The sequence below is a fragment of the Rutidosis leptorrhynchoides genome, chromosome 11, assembly GCF_046630445.1.
Source record: "Rutidosis leptorrhynchoides isolate AG116_Rl617_1_P2 chromosome 11, CSIRO_AGI_Rlap_v1, whole genome shotgun sequence".
NCBI lineage: Eukaryota > Viridiplantae > Streptophyta > Magnoliopsida > Asterales > Asteraceae > Rutidosis > Rutidosis leptorrhynchoides.
In genome coordinates this window covers 313,608,482-313,633,804 of record NC_092343.1, presented here as the reverse complement: position 1 = coordinate 313,633,804, position 25,323 = coordinate 313,608,482, and positions in this window count along the sequence as shown.

Here is a 25,323-nt window from a genome sequence, read left to right as displayed (position 1 = left end):
ACTACAAGCAGGATATACCTCATCCAGTCATGACCTTTTCTGATATGCACTTGGAAGAGTTGCACCCGAACCTGAGATTTGACAGACTTTGGATAGATTATCCAAAATATCAAAGGGGTTTGCATACTCTTCATTCTAAGGTTGTTGAGGTACCGAGGGTCATAGAATGGGGACCCTTAGAAGCTGTAGAATTGGCCGGGCCAATTAGAGAATTACTTGTACAGAGGTATGGTAATTCTACTTTTAATGACTGGGTACGTTTATTCACCATGCGTAGACCTGTATATAAAGTATGGTGTGAAGAATTGTTGTGTAGTATAGAGTTGAATGATCGGGTAGCTAGTTTAACCGATCGTTCTTTTATTAGATTTTTGTTAGGCGGTTCGATGCGCCACATGTCTTTACTAGACATGGCTCAGGCTTTACGTATATATACGCCTGAGGAGTTAGCATCTGCCAATTGTAGAGGGTTGATACTAAATGGTAGAAAGATAGATGAAAATTTTGATACACACGGTGTGTGGAGTCAAATGACAAGCCATCACCGTTTCAAAGGGGGAAATTACTCTTATTTGGACATAGATAGAGCTGAATTAAGAGTAATTCATAGGTTTTTAGCTAATTCGATTACACAAAGGGGTAAGAACAAGGAAAAAGTAAATGAACATGATTTGTTTTACCATATGTGTATTCGAGACCCACAAAGCGCTGTAAGTATACCGTATTGTGTGGGTTATTATTTATCAGCTATGGTTCGGGGGATGAGACCGCATAGCATAATAGGAGGTGGTATTTTTATTACTTTGATTGGTGAATATCTCGGTGTGGATATAAGTCGGGGGGGATTATTAGTAGAAGAACCAGAACCCCGCGATACTATAAGTTTAAATGTATACCATGGAGCGAAAGTTTTGAAGAGGCGAAATAACACCGCAGTACCATACCATGGTAGACATCCACAGGTTGAGAGAAACCAACAGCAAGGTAATGTAGGAGGGGGAAATGAGATGCAAGAAATGCAAAGGTTTATAGCTTCACAGGAGTACAAAAATGCTAGACAGAGAGCATTTGAAGATTGGCAAGTTCATCAGAACCAAATCATAGCTCATTGCCAACATATAAGTAGAAACTATATTCCTACACCGAAACCCATCTTCCCTCCCTGGTCTATAGAGATGCAACCACCTTATCCTACGTATAACCCTGCCGAAGCATTCTATAGCACCTATGGTTATGCTTGGAACCCCTATTGGTATAAATATCATCCATAGTCTACTTATTTTTATTTATTTTGTAATTTGTATTGTTGATACGTTTAATACTTATGTTAATATTGTAATAGTTGTTATAATTTTCTAACTTTTATTCTTAGATTTTATTAATTTTTGAATGTGGGGTAATATACCAAACTTCAAAAATATGCATATATGTTTGCAGTTTATCTTATGTACACAACAGGGTAAAACAACGCATTTTCAAAGACTGGCATTAAGTTCAGCAAAAGCAACTAATTTTGACGACAAGATGCAAAATATATGTGAAATAACAACAAGACGGAATGAACAAATGATGTGCACCATTTATCATTCAGCAAACAAACGCCAATATATTTGGAAACTTTGGTAAAAATTTAATCATTTTCACACAAATTACCCTCAATAATTTAAATTGTTACTGATTTCTTGCAAATGTGGGCATTGCAAGATCTTAAGTGTGGGAAGGGGTTAAATTCTTTCGGATTTTAAAATTTTTATCTTAAACACTTGGTTACCATTAAAAATACTAGTAAAGCAGTAGTTGTATTAGAATCTAGTGCTCTCTGATAATAAAGAACAGCCCTAGTCTTATATACTGACTACCCAATTCTAGTAAAATTTTTCAAAATTTTCAATTAAATGAACTCAAAATCATGTTTATACATATTTATGAACGATAAAACTAGGTTTTAACACCGAAATTATTGTAACCTCGGAAAGGACATAAATTGAGAAACAAACCAAAATGTTAAAATTCATTTAAAATGGAATAGAGGACGATAAAAAGGAAAATAAAAGCCAAGTGTGGGAAAATTCTCCAAGCTATTCAAAACATATATCACATATTTCTGTAACAAATAACTGAAAATACTTTTGCTTTGGACTAAACTAAACTGTTTTACCCGATGAAAGAAAAGAAAAGATGGATCTACACGATGAATCAATTCCATCATTAAAAGGAAGTAAAGTCTTCCGAAAAAGACACGCGCTTCTTGATTTAGGTCATGAAGTTGTCGTCCAGACCAGCTGTAGGTTGACGAAAAATCTAGAAAAGTCATCACTAAAATCAGCAGGAAATCCACGGACCTCAGCATTAAACAGGGTCGCCAAGTGGTCAGATTTATCCTAACCATGAGAAGGATTTATCTCGTACAATGGGGGGGCACCATGCAAATTAGCTTGATAAGACTAATGAATCAGATCCCCAGAAAGGATAATCTCCTTAAAAGATCAAAAATCAGCTTTTAAGCCTGATATTACTCAATCTTTGAGATTGACCTTAAAGATTGAGAATTACAAACTCATGGAATTCAATGATATCTAAACTCAAGCTTGAACGAGAAAATATTTTGATCAAAATTACAAACCGATTTGTTTTCTGAAAACCCTATTTTCAATGCGTTCATTACCATTGAACGTAAAATCCTAGGAATTCACCTGGAATTCATTAGGTCACCTGAACTAAATCGGGTGTCAACCGTAAGAACGGTGGTTGCATAGCATGGTCAAAGACAGGACCTTGTGCCAGATCGAAAAAATCATAAGGGTGAGCTTTACTATTGCTCCTACCAAGGATAGTAATTGCGTCCGACACGTTATAGACCATAATTAAAAGCATGTCAGGGGACATTGCCTTAACAGTTGCTTGTTCAACGCTTTCCTTTACAACCGGACGGTAGTTTACCGAAAAGTAATATACGGGACAAGTAAACTGGACGTGTTGCTTTCCAAATACAAGGTTAGCAAGTGGGTGACACAAAACCATAAGTTTTGAGCTAAAATTTTCAAATCTGAAACCCACCAAACCCACAAAAATATTTTGCAAACACCGGTAAAGGGTTATCCCGGAAAACTTATCTAGGGTAAAAACTAGATTTAATTTTCAAAAGATCAAATGTTTTCATAAAGATCCAATTTCCTTAATGGATCTAAATTTTTATAGTCATGTGGGACTGTAAACCATATCGTTACTACCATTGTTCATACCACCGTATAGAAATCACTTATGTATAAAGTGTGAAGAATAAAGAAGTGATTCTAGTATTTCAAGACGATATTGCTTGAGGACAAGCAACGCTCAAGTGTGGGAATATTTGATAATGCTAAAAACGAACATATATTTCATAGCATTATTCCTCAAGAAAGACAAGCTTTTAGTTGCAATTGTTCTATTTAAAAGTGATATTCGTTTGAATAATAAAAGGTGAAGACAAAAGACAGATTCGACGAATTGAAGACGCAAACGACCAAAAAGCTCAAAAATACAAAAGACAATCAAAGAGGTTCCAATTATTGATAAGAAACGTCTCGAAATTACAAGAGTACAAGATTCAAAACGCAAAGTACAAAATATAAAATTGTACGCAAGGACGTTCGAAAATCCGGAACCGGGACCAGAGTCAACTCTCAACGCTCGACGCAACGGACTAAAAATTACAAGTTAACTATGTATATAAATATAATATAATATATAATTAATTATATTAATTATATATATATATTATATATATATATATTATAAACCGTCGGCAAGAAAGACTCCAAAAGGAACTGAGCTGTAATTTCAAATTCCGCGACTCGCGGAGTTTGAAGGCAAAAATGCCGCGAGTCGCGGAGCCCCAAAAGTCGAAAATCCCTATAAAAGCAAACGAATTCTGATCGCAAAAATCACCAAAAATCCATCCATCTCTCTATCTATATCGTATATATTTATATTTATATTTTAATTTTAATTTTAATTTTAATCCTAATAATAAGGGTATGTTAGCGAATGTTATAAGGGTGTAAGTCGAAATTCTGTCCGTGTAACGCTACGCTATTTTTAATCATTGTAAGTTATGTTCAACCTTTTTATATTAATGTCTCGTAGCTAAGTTATTATTATGCTTATTTAATCCGAAGTAATCATGATGTTGGGCTAATTACTAAAATTGGGTAATTGGGCTTTGTACCATAATTGGGGTTTGGACAAAAGAACGACACTTGTGGAAATTAGACTATGGGCTATTAATGGGTTTTATATTAACTAAACAATACCTTGTTAATTTAATATACAAACTTATAATTTGATGTATTTATATATAACCACATACGCTTGACTGGGTACGGTGGGCGGGATATCTATAAATACCAATAATTATTCATTTTACCGGATACGGAACTGGATTAATAGTTAATAAACTTGTTGAAACAGGGGTGAATTACATTCAAGGGTAATTGGTGTAATTATTAACAAAGTAGTAAAACCTTGGTTTACACGCAGTCGATAACCTGGTGTATTCATTAAACAAAGTATTAAAACCTTGTTACAATTCGAATCCCCAATTAGTTGGAATATTTGACTTCGGGAATAAGAATAATTTGACGAAGGCTTTCGCTCTTTATATTTATGACTGATGGACTATTATGGACAAATCCGTATGGACATATTAAATAATCCAGGACAAAGGACAATTAACCCATGGGCATAAAACTAAAATCAACACGTCAAACATCATGATTACGGAAGTTTAAATAAGCATAATTCTTTTATTTCATATTTAATTTCCTTTATTTTATATTTAATTGCACTTCTAATTATCGCATTTTTATTGTTATTGTATTTAATTGCACTTTTAATTATCGTACTTTTTAATTATCGCAAGTTTATTTTATCGCATTTTATTATTCGCAATTTCATTATCATTATTTACTTTATGCTTTAATTTAAGTCTTGTATTTATTTTTAATATTTTACATTTGGTTTTAACTGCGACTAAAGTTTTAAAATCGACAAACCGGTCATTAAACGGTAAAAACTCCCCTTTATAATAATAATATTACTTATATATATATATTTGTATTTTTATAAAAGTAAACTAATATAGCGTTAAGCTTTGTTTAAAAAGATTTCCTGTGGAACGAACCGGACTTACTAAAAACTACACTACTGTACGATTAGGTACACTGCCTATAAGTGTTGTAGCAAGGTTTAAGTATATCCATTCTATAAATAAATAAATATCTTGTGTAAAATTGTATCGTATTTAATAGTATTTTCTGTAAAAATATAAGCTATTTTATATACTACTCTGCTAAGACATCATATATACATATGTAAATTATGTATTGAAGAATACCAAATCTAAATTCTACAATTTATTTCATACCAAAAATTCTTTCCCTGATCATACAAGATGGATCCCTCAACCAGTTCGAGTTCCTCGGATTCCGACAGCTATGCCGATATGGATTTCCACATGAGCTCCGAAAGCAGCGTGACCGGAATGGATCAACCAATTAGCCATCATCTATTTTGGATGAATTGGGGATGAGTTCGTAATCTACTTAACCATTGGAGACAAGAAGAAGGTGATCCCTTTCATCCACCACATTGCCCTCTTGGCAATGAACCTGAAGCACTTACCGGCGAACCTGTCCGAAACACCATTTTCTCTCTCATTTCCAGAGTATCTCATCATGATTATATACTACACCAAATTCTAGATCTTATCTATCCGCTCGTCCGAACCGACAATCACCCCGGTGTAATAGAAGAAGTCAACGAGCTTCACGCTCGGGTAGTGGCTTTGGAGAATATGGTGCAAAGGTTACAAACACCAACAGCAGTACCAGCAGCATAACCAGTACCACCATCAACAACATCAACAGTACCATTACCACCACCAACAACAACCGCATCGCAAACCTCAACTTCACAATCTGTTCCACGAGCATCGACGTCATACGCCATGTAGATACCAAGGAATACCACAACGATGAAGTATTGATTCATAACTTCATTGGGGAAACATTCTACGACGATTATGTAATTTCTAAAGTTTAGAAATTATCTATCCTAGCCTTAACCATAAATCAAATGAGTTTAATTTAATATTAACTCATTAAATCTATATTACATCTGAAGAAATATACACATATATATTTCCATAAAGACTGTAATAAAATTCTTTTGTACAAAATATTAATTGTGAAATTTTTTTTTAACGGGTAGGTAATACCCGAGAGATATATAAATTCACAATTAATATGTTACATTCTTCGAATCTGATTCAGCAAATCATCCATTATACTCCCTACTTTCACAACAATATACATTCTTTTATAGAAATCAAAACAACCATACTCATTCAAAATCTAATTACATATTTTGATTTTGAAATCTCAGAATTCGATTCAAGATATAACCGAAATCATCACTTTTAGATTTCTACATCTTTCAAAACTATACTTTGACTTCAAAACTGTCCTAGAACCTCATTTCTATTCATGGAACTCACAAAAATATTTGTATCATTCAAAATCTTAGAACATCATATGTATATTAACAATTACAATATGTGTTCAAACACTTCGAAATTCTTAAAGACATGCGAGATGATGATCCAACCACACATTACCCACTGTCATGCACCTGAAAAGCTCTCGAAACCAAAGTTATAGTTTAATACGTATCCGTGTCAGATCCTTTGATATTTATTACCAAATATAATTTTTCAATCTCTTTTCAAAATAGACAGTTTTGTCATAGCTTCAACAAATCACCTTCATTTGTTTATACGAATAAACCTTATTATAACAATTACCCCTTCATCATTGTTAACGGGCAACCTTTCATATCTCGCCACATTAGCAGTAAACTTATCAACAACTTCATTAACCTTCGACTTAAGCCTCTCCGAAAAGCCACTATACTTATTCATTAAAACCCCATCATGTACTCACCTACATCCTGTAACAATAATTGTCACACCAACTACTGGGAATTAGCAATCAGTATTTTGAATTTCGCGACAGTTTTACGTCTAAAGTTATATGTATACATATAACGTCTATCTCCTAGACTTACATACTTCGAATGTGAATTTTCTGAAAAACATCCCAAACTATAAACTAGTTCTCCTAAATTGGAAAAATGCTGATGAAGCAGCAAAAACTATAAACGATTTTAACAGTCAAAAGTTTGATGATAAAGAATAGTATGGTGGTAAAGCTGAGAAAAAGAAAAGGTTTGAAACTGGAAAATGGATTGAGCAGACCATGAAGGAGGCTGTGGACAAATCACAAAGACTAAACCTGCCTTTAAAGGATCCAAATGATTCAGTATCTACTGAAATCGTTAGCAAACACCTTACTTCTTATTCTAAACCTTCACAGACAAATCTTCTTCATCATCCATCTATGTTAAGAATTCTAAGATATCATCGTATATTTTATTATAAATATCTTCGATATTCCTGAAGATATTTTCAAAACTATTCTTATCCGAAATCTTCTATCTATTCGCAATATCTGCGTTACAGCATAAAAAGAAACTGTGTTAGTTTCTAAATTCTGAAGAAAAAAAAAATTCGAATTTAAAATAAGAATGTTTTTGAAGTAGTGTTGGGAACTGAAGCATGAGTTAGTATAATATAATGACACTTGATCAATGTGATTATATTACAGTATGTCATACTGAGTTTCTAATGGAACGTGATGATTCACAAAACATACCGTCATCATGTACTATTTACACGACTCTTACATTCTACCCAATTTCCAAACATATTAAGAACATATCATCTTGATAGCTCTATATTTTCGGATATTCTGGTAATTTGCCAAATCAAGATCGTGCCATTACGATTTTCTTCTTGGAACATTAAATATGTTCATCCAAAAATTCATATCTACAAATTCTGGACCATTATCCGCTTGACTTAAGGTCGGGAAGAGAAAACGAAAACATGAAGCTCCAAAATATAATGGAGAATATAAAGCCCGATAACAACCCCGAAATTACAAACCTTGTATATCAATGCGTATAGCAATATAAAGACACGGGAGAATGAAAAACACAATAACCCCAAGGTAATGGTAGAAGAAAATAACTTCCTCCGGTGGTAGATGAAAAAGAAGAATGACAGATATGAAAGTTAAGAGTATATCAAGAATCAATACTGGATGAAGCATATTAACGAATGCTTTAAAGTATGAATTGGGGAGAAAGACTAGAAGGTGTGAGCTATGGAAATAAAGAAACGAAGGGGGTGGATTTATAGTAAAATATCAGACAGAGAAATCGAGACAGATTATTGCATTTAATCAAATAAGATCCTGATTTCCTTAATCGCCGAAGAACCAAATCTTATTGCAAAGATTTACTTTAAATTCCATGAATTCTGGAAATCAATCATAACTACGTCATCGGTTAAAATGAATATACGTTTACTCATTTCACTCTCTTGCGATAGCTTCACTTATACTCTTCGCGTAATCAAATTGTTTTATCTATATTACTCAATGATGATAAAACTCTATTTATCAACTCATATTCGTCATGAAAACATTTTTAAAGTTAGCCATGACGACCTCGATCAAATTTCGGGATGAAATTTCTTTAACGGGTAGGTACTGTGACGACACGGAAATTTTTGACCAAATTTAAACCTAACCTTTATATGTTTCCGACACGATAAGCAGAATTTGTAATGTTGAATCTCAAAAAGTTTGGAACTACATTCATATAATCAATTACCCTTTGACCGTGTTCGACGATTCACGAACAATTATGTGTATATAGATATGTATATATAATATATAATAACTGAAAACATTAACAAAGTATTTGATATATATGATACTTTACATGAACGTATTTGTTTCGATATATTTATCGACAGAATTAAGAGATAATATCAAATGATTGAATTATCAGATACATTATGATATGATTACGGGCCAATGTTATGAGGTCCACTGTGATTTAAGAAATCTATTCTTTTTGACAATATTCGGAAAATGGTAAAGTGATCTATAAGTAAGAACGTGGAGTGTAAATAACTTAGATGTTGGATATCGACAAGTTAAGTAACTCGACATTTTTCATTAAGATGATTTCATACGTTTATTAAACCTTTGGACTTTATCCCATGCTTCACCAACAGACTGTAATTTAAAAACTTGAAACCTATTATGAATATATATAATTCTACTTTTCTAAAATGTTTTATGATATAACGATTTAAATTAATATTAAATATATTTATACGCGTATTATACGTACATAGTTTTATACTTTCACTATACTTTAACTTTACATTTACTTTACTTTTACTTTACTTTAACTTTAATAATTCACTTTAATAATTCACTTTAATAATTCACTTTAATAATTCATACTTTAATAATTCACTTTAATAATTCATACTTTAATAATTCACTTTAATAATTCATACTTTAATAATTCACTTTAATAATTCATACTTTAATAATTCACTTTAATAATTTAAAAATCTATTATAAATAGAATTCAATAGGTTTCATTATTTCATAGAAACTTGAAAATATATTTCTCTAAACTCTCTCAATCGAATTACATATATATATTTACTTAGTATTATTTCAAGATATTATTAGTATACATAAAATACTACGACGTAGTTATATTTAGACGATTTCAAAATAAGTTTTCAAACGGGATAGAGCTAAGGAAATTATGGGTTATAGCTATGGAGGTTATGGGTATTGTTCGAGGGTATTGCTCTTGAGGTCAACCTAACGTTTATCATTTTCGTTGCGTCTACGTACTTTCCTGCAATATTGAATCACAATATTGATACGTGAGCATTCATATCTTATCTTTTATATATTAATAGTGTATCCCTGACTAGTGCTCGAGTATATATGATTATGCATGTTTGTATGCTTAGTTTCGTCGTTAAATAGTTTATGATAAATCACGAATTTGATACATATGCTACTGAGATAAGGTATATGATATGCATGTCGTTGAAAAGCTAAAGAAAAATTAATAACTTTTCATTTAGAAATCGTGTGGGCTCGATGAACGGATTAAAAGATATGATCAACTGAATTATTATTAATTTTAATATTATTATTAAAACGATTAATATAATTGTTATCAGTTGATGTTATTACTAAAATTATCTTTATTACTAAAAATTAATATTTTTATTGAAACTATCATTTTATTATTTTTATCATTATTATTATTATCAATATTATTTAATCAAATAAATATGCGTACAAAGATATTTTTACCACACGTAATATAATTACATTAATAATACATACCACTATATTTTTATGATATTAAGTGAATTTTATAAATTTTACTACTTGAGATATATAAAAGTATATTTTTATCATATATGAATTTAAATATAAATTTTTATTTATTAATAAATGACTTGTATTATTTAGTATAATAAGATCTGATAAATATATTTAAATATATAAAACGACTATATTTAAGTTATATAATAAACATGTATAGATTTTGGAAGTCATTTTGGGTCAAGTTGACTTTTGTTGACTTTTGCATATCTGTCTCGAGCATTAGGATTGTGATACACTACGACTTGACCTAAATTGTTAGACAGATATTGACCAACATATAAATATATATACTTAATATAGGTTCGTGAATTCGAGACAAACCCTGCACTTGTTCAGTGCCGTCATAAACATAATTGCTACGAAATACAGTATTGTGAGTTTCATTTGCTCCCTTTTTAATTGCTTTTGCAATATATATTTTTGGGCTGAGAATACATGCGTTGTTTTATAAATGTTTTACGAAATAGACACAAGTACTAAAACTAATTCTACGTGGGTTTAAACCAGAAATATACCCTTACTTTGTAACATTAAACTACTTGTCTATGTACGGTAGGCACGAATCCTAAAGATAGATCTATTGGGCCTGAGAAACCCCATCCTGACTATGGGATGCTTTAGTACTTCGAGGTTATATTAAACACACCTGATCTGGTGTACTTTAGAGGGTAAAACATGAAGGTTAAGGCTTGTTACCGGGTGCCTACAACTTATAGAATACTTTTATACACTTGCGAGTGTACATATATTTATAAACAGAAATCTTGTGGTCTATTACTATTACAGAAATGATTGATTATGATAAACTAATGAACTCACCAACCTTTTGGTTGACACTTTAAAGCATGTTTATTCTCAGGTATTAAAGAAATCTTCCGCTGTGCATTAGCTCATTTTAAGGATATTACTTGGAGTCATTCATGACATACTTTGAAAGACGTTGCATTCGAGTCATTGAGTTCATCAAGATTAATATTAAGTCAATTATAGTTGGATGTAATATGAAATGGTATGCATGCCGTCAATTTTAGATGTAAAGAAAGTTTGTCTTTTAAAAATGAATGCAATGTTTGTAAAATATATCATATAGAGGTCAAATACCTCGAGATGTAATTAACTATTGTGAATCGTTTATAATGTATATGAACGGGTCCTTTCAACCGTGATGAGCATCAAGCACCGAGAACCCACCAAAACACTTTTCTCACTGTTTTCTGGAACTGATCAGACCACCTGGGCTACTGGAAAGTAGATTTTCAGTTAGTTCGGTTCGATTAGATTATTTTCCATTTAGACCTCGTCTTAATCCGAGTTACGGTTTAGGATCTATGGCCTCCCGAAAGTCACTACACCCTATTAACTTTGTGCGGAAATTTCTGACCTACTCGCACTTAAACTGTCACTACGGTCAAAGAAGACGAGTTTGGTTCTGGAAATTGGTCAGTACCTTGGGGACTCATATACGGAGCCATGGCCACTGGTCTCACCTCATTTCAGTTTGTATAGAGGTCGTGGCGACTGAACGAAGTCAGCCCTTGTTTCAAACCCTAGTCTTGACTTGAAACTTACTTTACACTTTTTGTTTAATGATGAATGATGATGGTACTTAAGACCTAATTTACATACTTATAAACCTTTGGAAATTATTTACTGACTTAGTAACTTTTGACTTAGGTTGAGGACCTTCCGGACCAAACTACTTGCTTACTATTCCCGCGTATCGACTTTTACTACTTTCCACTGTGAGTTATAGCATCCCTTTTTACTTTAACTATTTTGGGAACTGAGAATACATGCTCATTTTACATTTTACATACTAGGAACGAGTACTTAAACTTTATATATGTGTGGGTTATACAATGGCATAAACTTTCCCCTTAGCTCGGTAACGTTTAGTCATTGGTCTTTGAACCGGTGAACGCGAATCTTTGATATGGATCCATAGGGTTTGACATCCCCACTCGGGCTAGTAGCGCTAGCATTTAATGGGTGTTTAATACTTCGTAAACTTACGCACTCGCCAAGTGTACTTTTAGGGGGTGTTATAAACGTTAAGTTAGTTACCAAGTGCCCACGGTTATACATATACCTTTCATACTGTTTTGAAATACTGAAATCTCGTTGCCTACCTTACATTACTGTTATACTTAAACTATAGCTCACCAACCTTTGTGTTGACGTTTTTAAGCATGTTTTTCTCAGGTGCTTAAGGTTTGATTGCTTCCGCTGTAGTTGCCATGCTTTATAGACTCCCGCTGCGCTTATTAGAGATATCTTCGCATGAAACGTTTAATTTGCATTCAAAGTTTATTACTTTTGAACAATGAATTTGTAATGACCTATGGGTCACGTACTATTATTATCGCCTTCTATTCGTAGAGGCACATTAACGTATGTTAAACATTTGACATTGGTTAAGACGTCACCTATATTCATGAATGCAAACTTATTTTGAAACCGCATATAGTATTTGACCTTGTAATGATCCTGTTGTTGATGATTCGTACACGATGGTTTTATACGGGGCATCACATTTGGTATCAGAGTATTGGTTGTAGGGAATTAGGTTGCATTAGTGAGTCTAGACCAAATCGAATAGGATTCACTAATTGGACTAATCTACAACTTGCTAGTTTACTTGTATCTGCGGAACTTGCTGCATGCTGCTGTTTACTTTTACTGCTATATGCCGTATGCTACTACATGATTTCACTACTGCATGATATTATCTGCTTTCGATTGCATGATACTTGTCGTTATTACCATGCTACTTACTGCTATAGATGATCTAGACTGTCGTAGTTACTTTGCCTAATACGTGCTTGCTTTATGAGTTACTGACATGGAAAAAGTTATTTTTCCTTGTTCAGATGTCGGATGTCCCGCCCGTTATCGTTTTGGAGAGCGACTCAGACTCATCTGCCACATCGCCTGCCATTGTTGCCGATTCATAGATCCCATCCTCTCTATCCTCCAGCGACTCTGGCGCTTCGTCCTCTGGAGCCAGTAGCCATGCACCCGACCCAGTGATCATCTCAGACGGACATGAGGATCCACCGGAGATTCCAGCTCCACTCATCCCAGGACCCTCGGAGCCACAGCACCATTCCGGTGGTGCTGTGATTCCTGGGGAATATGGGGACGTTCCGTTCCGTAATGAGCATAATCATTGGGCTAGATGCCTTCCTGATGGACGTGTTATGCCGATTCCACCCGGCCGATACCGAGTGGGGACTCACTGAACGAGTAGCCGCAGCTTTAGTGGAAATGAACCCCCAAGCCCCACCAGTTAACCAGCCCATTCGTAATGGGTGTACTTATAAGGAATTCCAAAGCTGTAAGCCCCACAACTTTAGTGGTACTGAGGGGCCAGTTGGTCTCACTAGGTGGTTTGAGAAATTAGAAATCTGTGTTCCGTGTAAGCAACTCCTCAGAGATGAACAAAACAACGTATGCCTCATGTACGCTGTCGGACTGCACACTAACCTGGTGGAACACACTTGCTCAAGCCAAGGGTATTGATGAGGCGTATGCTACCCCGTGGGAGGAATTTAAGGGGGCCATGATTAAAGAGTATTACCCCAGGATAGAGATACAGAAGATGGAAACTGAGTTTTGGGGACTGAAAGTGGTAGGAAATGATCTTGATGGTTACAACCGTAGGTATCTGGAATTAGCTCTAATGTGTCCCACAATGGTTACCTTGGAGTTTAAGCGAATGGAAAGGTACTTGTGGGGACTTCCTAAGACCATTAAGGGAAATGTACCTCTTCAAAGCCAGCTGATGTCCCGGAAGCAATGCGCATAGCGCACACCTTAATGAACCAAATTATCAACGATGAACCGAAAAAGGCAAAATCCGAATCGGGGGTTAGCAGTGAGAAGCGTAAGTGGGACAACAACAAGGGGAGAGTCTATGATCAAAACCCGACTAAGCGACATGAAGGTTTCAAGGGAAACAACCCCAACCCGAACACTAGCTCGAACTCTAACTACAAGGGTAGTCTGCCACAGTGCAAGAGATGCTACAAGCATCACACCGGGTACTGCAACGTGGTCTGCGAAAAACGTAAAAGGACTGGGCATATTGGCAAAGACTGCAAGATCACCACCCTGAATGTGAAGACAAACCCTACTGGACCGAGAAAGTGCTATGAATGCGGACAGACGGGCCACTTCAGAAATGAGTGTCCCAACAAGCGAAAGGACGGCGGACCACCACGTGGCAGAGCTTTCAACGTAAATGCAAGGGATGCCCGTGAGAACCCCGACTTGGTCACATGTATATTCACTATCAACAATCTATTAGCTTCTGTCCTATTTGATACTGGTGCCGATAGGAGTTATGTATGTAGACACTTTTGCTCTAAGATAAATTGGTCGTTAGTTCCTTTAAAGGAGAGTATGCTTGTAGAGGTAGCCAATGGAAAACTTGAGAAAGTTGACCAAATTAGCTGAGGAGCTATTATCAACATAGCTGGTGTGGATTTCGAGATTGACTTGATACCCATTAAGTTGGGAAGCTTTGATGTTATTGTTGGTATGGAATGGTTGACCAAGATAAGGGCTGACATTATCTGTGGAGATAAAGCTCTTCGTATACCACACGGAGACGGTGAGCCACTGATTATTTACGGAGAGAGATGTAGCTCGAGACTAAATCTCATTAGTTGCATGAAAGCGCAAAAGATCATGAAGAAATGACGTCTTGCTGTTTTAGCACATGTGAGAACATTAGAAACCGAGGTGAAGAGCGTGGATGACGTACGAATCGTGAACGAATTTTCCGATATCTTTCTGGAAGAATTGCCTGGATTACTGCCACTGAGAGCAGTAGAGTTTCAGATCGATTTAGTGCCAGGAGCTGCACCTGTAGCTCGCGCACCTTATCAACTCGCACCTTCCGAAATGCAAGAGTTGCAGAGCCAATTACAAGAACTGCTAGACCGTAGATTTATTTAACCAAGTTTCTCACCATGGGACGCACCTGTTTTATTTGTGAAGAAGAAGGACATATCATTTCGCATGTGTATCGACTACCGCGAACTCAACAAATTGACGATCAAGAATCGGTATCCTCTTCCCCGAATTGACGATCTTTTTGATCAACTACAAGGATCGAGCGTTTACTCTAAGATCGATTTGTGATCCGGTTATCACCAGTTGAGGGTGAAAGAGAGCGATGTGATGAAGACTGCATTCAGGACTCGTTATGGTCATTATGAGTTTCTCGTGATGCCATTCGGTTTAACCAATGCACCTGCCGTGTTTATGGATCTCATGAATCGTGTATGCAAGCCATACCTGGATAAGTTCGTTATCGTCTTCATAGATGATATCCTCATCTACTCCAAAAGTAAAGAAGAACATGAGCAACATCTTCGTCTAGTGTTGGAACTCTTGAGACAAGAGCAACTTTATGCAAAATTCTCCAAGTGTGAGTTTTGGTTGAAGGAAGTCCAATTTCTGGGTCATGTTGTGAGTGACCAGGGTATCAAGGTAGATCTCGCAAAGATCGAAGCTATCAGCAAGTGGGAAACCCCCACTACTCCAACTCATATCAGCCAATTTTTAGGCCTCGCCGGTTACTACCGAAGATTTATTGAAGGTTTCTCTCTGATTGCGCGTCCTTTGACCGCGCTGACTCACAAAGGGAAGAAGTTCATTTGGGAACCCGAACAGGAATCAGCATTTCAAACCTTAAAAAAGAAGTTAACCACCACACATATCTTATCACTTTCTGAAGGCAGTGACGATTTTGTCGTTTATTGTGATGCTTCGAAAAGTGGTTTTGGTTGTGTACTGATGCAACGAACAAAGGTTATCGCTTACGCCTCCCGACAACTGAAGATTCACGAGCGAAATTACACAACGCACGATCTCGAGCTTGGAGCCGTTGTCTTTGCATTAAAACTGTGGAGACACTATCTTTATGGAACAAAGAGCACTATTTTCACCGATCATAAAAGCCTCCAACACATCTTCGATCAGAAGCAACTAAATATGAGACAACGTCGATGGATCGAGACGCTGAACGACTATGATTGTGAACTTCGTTATCACCCTGGCAAGGCAAATGTTGTAGCGCTGACGCTTTGAGCCGAAAGGAGAGGATGGCACCTCTTCGTGTTCGGGCTCTGAACGTCACCATTCATTCGAACCTCAATAGCCAGATCCGAGTAGCCCAAGATGAGACTCTCAAGGAAGAGAATATATCTCACGAATACTTGAACATTCTCGTCTCTCGATTCGAAGTTAAGGAGACTGGACTCCGATGCTATGACGGAAGGATTTGGGTACCTCGTTATGGAGATCTGTGGAATCTTATATTAGATGAAGCCCACAAGTCGAGATATTCGATTCATCTAGGAGCCGGTAAAATGTACCACGATCTTAAGAAGGACGTTGCAACTTATGTTGGGAAGTGTTTGACTTGCTCGAAAGTCAATGCAACATCAGAGGCCTTCTGGGTTACTTCCACAACCGGAAATATCGCAATGGAAGTGGGAAAGGATAACAATGGATTTCATTACGAAGTTACCAAAGATGGTGGGCGGATACGATACCATCTGGGTTATTGTTGACCGTCTTACCAAATATGCACACTTTTTAGCCATGAAGGAAACGGATACGATGGAGAGACTCGCTCAACTATACATAAAATAGGTTGTATATCATCATGGTGTGCCTCTACATGCGTGACACCAACAAAGCCGCTACTGTTGCAGAACGCATCACATGTCAAAACAACACATCTTGCGGGAGCTGGAATTGGTCCCGACCACTTAGGGGTCGAGTACTTAATGAACTATCCGAACTAACCCACTTAATTTCTTCTTATGTATTTTTAGATAGGTTAGATTCTTGGCAATGGACACGTGACGCTTCCGGAATATTCACTACAAAAGCTCTTGCAACAATCATCGACAACTTAAAACTTGCTCAACCCACATCTAATGGAAAGACAAGTCTAAATAAAAGCCTACCTAAAAAAGTTAACATATTCATATGGAGGACAAATATTGTAACGACCCTGGATTTTTCCAACGTTTAATTATTAATAATTTATTATTAATGCTTGTGTTTTAATAAACGTGTTCTTTTACGTGTTACTTGTTACCGTATTTAACTTTTCATGGCCCGACTTGTCTTTGTGACACACGTACTTTTCATGAATAATATTTTAAATATTATTTACGTTCATGATTAATTATTATTAGTCATTTTTAATTAACTAATGCAAGTAGTTAATTACTTGGGCTTTGTTTATTTATTTGTTACTTACTTACACATGGGCTTTTGTTAATGTTTATAGACTTGGAAGCCCACTCTACACACTTAATGGACTAGTAAGCCCATCTTTTAAGCTAATGACTCATTAAGGTTAAGAACAAGATTAATTAAGTTAAGTATGAAGAGACTTGTGCAAGCATGCTAGAAACTCTTCCCCATACATCTAACTTTATCTATTCTAAGCTTTCACCTTTCTCCCACATTGGAAAGTTGAGTTTTGGCTTGCCCCTTTTGTCCTCTAAACCGTCGGCCAAGATTGAGGAGGGAGGGATTCAAAAAAAAAAAATTTATTACTTATTCACTAGTATTCATCATTCCACACACACACTTCTCTTTACACTTCTCTTTCTCTCACATTTTCTCTCATTTTTCTCTCAAATATTGTAAGTAACAAAACTTTTTCTTCTTCTTTTTCTTGTTCCAAAACCGCCATGTACATCATCATCATTTGCTTGTTTTGATTACTTGTTGTTGTTGTTGTTTGTTGTTGTTAAAGATCAAACTTTCTAGTTTGCATCTCCATGAATCTTGTTTTCTTCACTCTTTTGTTTGATGAAGAACCAAGAACAAGAACCTAAACTTGTTAGTTTATGGTTCTACATTTAAATGTTTTCAAGATTTAAAGTTCATAAGTTTCATAATCATACTTGTGTTCATGTTTTGTAGACTTAAATCCTAAGATCCAAACTTTAATTTGAATCTTCCTAAGTATGAAACAAACATGAACATAATAATTGTACTTTAGTTTAATTCTTTCTTTTGTAAGTACTTTAAAGTTGTGATGTAGTTAATTTGGTCAAGTATTACTAGTTAATCTTGATCTCATATTTCTTGAAACTAAAAGTTAACTTTGTAAGTTCAAGAACATAGAAGTATAACTTTCTAGTTATAACTTCATACACTTTTATTGGATCTAAGTTTCTATAGCTTATGGTCTTATAAATTTGTTGTAAACAAGAGCTTATAAGCTTATATACATGTTACAAGTTGAAAATCTAAGTTTCATAACTTATGGTTTCATTAAAGTGTAGATCCAAGTTTTGTAACTTAGGATCTAACTTAAGAACACTAGATCTAGACTTTCTAGTCTAGGATCATTAAGATCTAGCTAAGATCTAAGTTCTACAACTTAAGATCTTGATTATTTAGTTTACTTTCAAGTTTATAGCTTAACGTTACTTTTATAACTCATGTATGTATCGGATCTAAGATCTTGATGTAACTTTGGTTCATCAACCTACTTGCAACACTTAAATGATTTGTGCTACTTATCTTAGACTTACACTAGTGTTATCATGGTCAAAACTTGGTTAAGATGATGCAAACACATCAATGAGTTGTACACTTGAAGCTATACGCATCAAGGATGAGAACCGTGATGAGCATCAAGCACCGAGAACCCACCGGAACACATTTCTCACTATTTTCTGGAACTGATCAGACCACCTGGGCTACTAGAAAGTTGATTTTCAGTTATTTAGGTTCGAGTAGATGATTTTCCGTTTAGACCTCGTCTTAATCCAAGTTACGGTTTAGGATCTATGCCCTCCCGAAAGTCACTACACCCTATTAACGTTGTGCTGAAATTTCTGACCTACTCGCACTTAAACCGTCACTACGGTCAAACGAAGATGAGTTTGGTTCTGGAAATTGGTGAGTACCTAGGGGACTTATATACGGAGCCATGGCCACTGGTCTCACCTCATTTCAGTTTGTATAGAGGTCGTGGCGACTGAACGAAGTCAGCCCTTGTTTCAAACCCTAGTCTTGACTTGAAACTTACTTTACACTTTTTGTTTAATGATGAATGATGATGGTACTTAAGACCTAATTTACATACTTATAAACCTTTGAGAACGATTTACTGACTTAGTAATTTTTGACTTAGGTTGATGTGACAACCCGGAAATTTCCAACCAAATTTAAACTTTAATCTTTATATGTTTCCGACACGATAAGCAATATTTGTTAAGTTAAATTTCAAGAATTTTAAACTATGTTCATACATTCATTCAACCTCGACCAAGTTCCAACGATTCACGAACCATTAAACGAATATGATTATATATGTATATGTGTGTATATATATTATAACTTGAAACGTAAACAAAATATTAGATTAAATACTTTATATGATTGTATCTGTTTCAAAATGTTTATCAATGGAATTAGAAGATAAGATCAAATGATTGAATTATCAGATATATTGAATTATGATTACAAGTCTCTGTTGAAAGGCCCACGTTGATTTGAGAAATCTTTCCATTTTAACAATATTCGGAAAATGGTAAAGTGGTTTATAAATAAGAACAAATTGTCAATCATTGAGAACTAGACAAAGGATAGTGGAAGATTGAATCTCATAAAGACTCGATTGATCTATTTAGTTTCAAACGTACAAAAACGTTTTCAGTTTAAAAAGAACTTTATTATTAAAACGTATATAACTTTTATAAATATCTAGAACCACTTTTGACAACTCATTACTTAACTAGTATGATAAAGATAACGATATTTATATTTTATTTTATTAAATATATATAACGATTTAAATTAATATTATATATATTCATACGCGTATTATACGTACATAGTTTTATACTTTTACTATACTTAAACTTTACCTTTACTTTATTTTTACTTTACTTTAACTTTAATAATTTATACTTTAATAATTCATACTTTAATAATTCACTTTAATAATTCATACTTTAATAATTCACTTTAATAATTCATACTTTAATAATTCACTTTAATAATTCATACTTTAATAATTCACTTTAATAATTCATACTTTAATAATTCACTTTAATAATTCGTACTTTAATAATTCACTTTAATAATTCAAAAATCTATTATAAATAGAATTCAATAGGTTTCATTATTTCATAAAAACTTGAAAATATTTTTTTCTAAACTCTCTCAATCGATTTACATATATATATATTTACTCCGTATTATTTCAAGATATTATTAGTATACATAAAATATTACGACAGAGTGCTGTCCGAGTGATTTCGAAATTGTTTTTCGAGTGGGATAGGATTAAGGAAATTATGGGTTATAGCTATGGAGGTGATTGAGTATGGTTCATGGGTATGCTCGTGAGGTCAATATAGTGTTTATCATTTCCGTTGCATCTACGTACCTTTCCTGCAATATTGAATCTCAATATTGATACGTGAGTACTCATAATTTAACTTTTACATGCTAATAGTGTATCCCTGACTAGTGCTCGAGTATTTAGGATTATGCATGCTTGTACTTTTGATATTGCCCTTAAACAGGTTAGGTTGAATCTTGAATTAGTTACACTTGCGGTTGAGATAAGGTATAAGATATGCATGTCCTTGAAAAGCTAGCGAAAAATTAAGAACTTTTCCTTTAGATATCGAATGGTTTCGATGAACGGATTAGAAGTTATAATCAATTAAATTTTTGATATTTTTATTAAAAATGATTATTATTATCGTCGTTTTTATCGTCGTTCTAGTTTTATCTTATTATTATCATTATTATTATCTTTATCAATAAAAGGAATTTGTCATTAAAAATTGTTATTTTTTATTATTATTACTATCGTTATTATCGTTAAAGTTATAATTAGTATTATTATTATTATCCAATTATTATTATTATTATTATTATTATTATTATTATTATTATTATTATTATTATTATTATTATTGGTATTATTATTATTATTATCATTATTAATATATATATCATTATTTAAAAATGGTTATTGTTATTGTTATTATTATTATTACTATATTATCATTAAGATAATTATTAGTATTATCATTAATAATGTTATAGTAACTATCATTATTAATATTAGTGTAATTAAAACAAATATTTGTAACACCTAATTATTTTGATTACTATTATTATCATTATTATGAACACGATATAAAAGACAATTAAAAGCTATTAAACGAAACGATTAGGAAATAATGGGTAAGAGTATCATGATGAAATTAAAATATTATAACATATTGATTTAGATAAAATTATCGTTCTTATTATTTTTATCATTACTATTATTATTAAAAGTATCGTTAGTATTAAAACTATCATTTTAACAAAAATTATCATTTTAATAAAAATGTCATTGTTACTATAAAATATCATTATTATTATTATTATTTTAAATAGAATTATTATTTTAAAGATAATATTAAAAATTATCGTAAATATTAAAGTTATCATAATTAGAATTATCGTTTTATCATAATGTCATCTTAGTAATTATAAATATTGATATTTTTATAATAATAATTATTATTACAAAATAATACAACTTTTACTTATTATCATTATAGATATTATTTTATCAAATAAATATGTGATACAAACATATTTTATTACGTGTAATAACTTACTTTAATAATACCTATCATATTATCTTTATGATATTAAATGAACCCTATAAATTTTATTACTTAATATATATAAGTATATTTTATTATATAAATTTAATATAAAATTTTATTTATTAATAAATAAATTATATTATTTACTCTAATAAATCTTTTAAAAATATTTAAAAATATAAAACGACGATATTTAAACTATATATTAATCATGTATAGATTTTTGAAAATTATTTTGAGTCAAATTTACTTTTGTTGACTTTTGCATATTAGTCTCGAGCATTAGGATTGTGGTATACTATGACTTGACCTAATTTGTTAGACAAATATTGACCAACACATAAATATATATAATTAATTTAGGTTCGTGAATCCGAGGTCAACCTTGCACTTGTTCAATGACGTTATATATATTTTTACTACGAAATACAGTATGGTGAGTTTCATTTGCCTTTTTACCCTTTATATTTTTGGGACTGAGAATACATGCGCTTTTATAAATGTTTGACGAAATAGACACAAGTAATTGAAACTACATTCTATGGTTGAATTATCGAAATCGAATATGCCCCTTTTATTAAAGTCTGGTAATCTAAGAATTAGGGAACAGACACCCTAATTGACGCGAATCCTAAAGATAGATCTATTAGGCCTAACAAACCCCATCCAAAGTACAGGATGCTTTAGTACTTCGAAATTTATATCATGTCCGAAGGAGGATCCCGGAATGATTGGGGATATTCTTATATGTATCTAGTTAATGTCGGTTACCAGGTGTTCACCATATGAATGATTATTTTTGTCTCTATGCATGGGACGTATATTTATGAGAACTGGAAATGAAATTCTTGTGGTCTATTAAAATGATGGAAATAAATGATTATGATAAACTAATGAACTCACCAACCTTTTGGTTGACACTTTAAAGCATGTTTATTCTCAGGTGTTAAAGAAATCTTCCGCTGTGCATTTGCTCATTTTAAAGATATTACTTGGAGTCTTTCATAGCATATTTCGAAGAACGTTGCATTCGAGTCATTGAGTTCATCAAAGATTATTATTAAATCAATTTATAGTTGGATAGTGGATATTATGAAATGGTATGCATGCTTGACAATTTTCGATGTAAAGAAAGTTTGTCTTTTAAAAACGAATGCAGTGTTTGTAAAATGTATCATATAGAGGTCAAATACCTCGCAATGTAATCAACTATTGTGAATCGTTTATAATGTATATGAACGGGTCCTTTCAGTTGGTATCAGAGCGGTGGTCTTAGCGAACCAGGTCTGCATTAGTGTGTCTAACTAATAAGTCGATAGGATGCATTAGTGAGTCTGGACTTCGACCGTGTCTGCATGTCAAAAGTTTTGCTTATCATTTGGTGTCGAAAATTAACTACTTATCATCCTCAGGAAATTACCTGCTTATCATTTTTAGTCTAAGAAACGTTTTGCTGCATTGATTGCATGAATAGTGTATAGACAAAAATTCATATCTTAGCATATCTGCTAAATCATATCTTATCGTATCTGTTACTTTAAACTTTGCCTGACATATCCTGCAAAGTCCTCCGTAATCTGCAAAATCTTTTGATCTATATATATATATATATATATATATATATATATATATATATATATATATATATATATATATTCTATGTAATTAGAATACCATCCGTTAGCCAAAATCATTTCATATCGAAAAAAAAATCCTTTATTCAATCTTACGAAATGGAATTCGTCATCAGTTCAAGTCACTCAGATTTCGAAATGGAATCCCATTCAAGCTCCGAAAGCAGTGTGGCCGGAATAGATCAACCAATCAGTCATCACCTATTCTGGATGAATTGGGGATGGGTTCGTAGCCTCCTCAATCATTGGAGACAAGAAGAAGGTGATCCCTTCCATCCACCACATTGCCCTCTGGACGAAGAACCTGAAGCACTTACCGGCGAACCTGTTCGAAACACCATTTTCTCGCTCATTGCCAGAGTATCTCGTCACGATTATATATTACATCAAATTTTAGATTTTATTTATCCGCTCGTCCGAACCGACAATCACCCCGGTGTAATAGAAGAAGTCAACGAGCTTCGCGCTCGGGTAGTGGCTTTGGAGAATATGGTGCAGAGATTACAAACACCAGCAGCAGCATCAGCAGCATAACCAGTACCACCATCATCAACGCCAACAGTACCATTACCACCTCCAACCACAAACTCGTCGTAAACCTCAACTTCACAATCTGTCCCACGAGCATCAACGTCATACGCACCATAGATACCAAGGAGTACCAACAACAATAACTGACGAAGTATTAATTCATAACTTCATTGGAGAAACATTCCGCGGCGATTATGTAATCTCTAAAGTCTTAGAGATTATCTAATCTAGCCCTAACCATAAATCAGTTAAGCGAACCAAAATTATAGAAGGAAGAGTAGAAACCCTGACAAAAATGGTGTGTGATTAACAAGCTAAACTTGCTTTACCAACAGCATCAACAGTACCGTCAGCGTTACCAGCATCGTCAGTACAGTCAACATCCGAATCAACAACAACGATAACATCACAAACTCCGTCAGTTCAAGAATCACTGTGGATATCATTACAAATCAATAACGTGTATATTGTATCAACGAGTTATGAAGAATTAACTCATTCCCTCTGAAGAAATTATATATATATATATATATATATATATATATATATATATATATATATATATATATATATATATATATATATTATGAAATAAATCTTTCCGTGCTAAGCTATTGTGTGTGAATCTTAACTACTCTATTAATTCATATTACAAATATGCAATAATGTACGTCCTTCAGCCGCAACTTAACCAGCATTAACTACAATCTCTCTCGCAATTCAACAAATTCCAATTCATAATAAATCAAGTATATATTTGATTTTACACTTTCATCATCGATGTACCCGAAACTTTTCAGATAACATCATTCGTACTTTGCAAAATTCACAAGAATTCCACGAACCGAACATCATACATCAATAAATAACGAAGTATTGATTCATAATTTCAATGTCATTAAAGAAATACTACGTAAAAGTTATGTACTTTTTAAAGCCTTTAATAATTTATACTTTAATAATTCATACTTTAATAATTCACTTTAATAATTCATAATTTAATAATTCACTTTAATAATTCATACTTTAATAATTCACTTTAATAATTCATACTTTAATAATTCACTTTAATAATTCAAAAATCTATTATAAATAGAATTCAATAGGTTT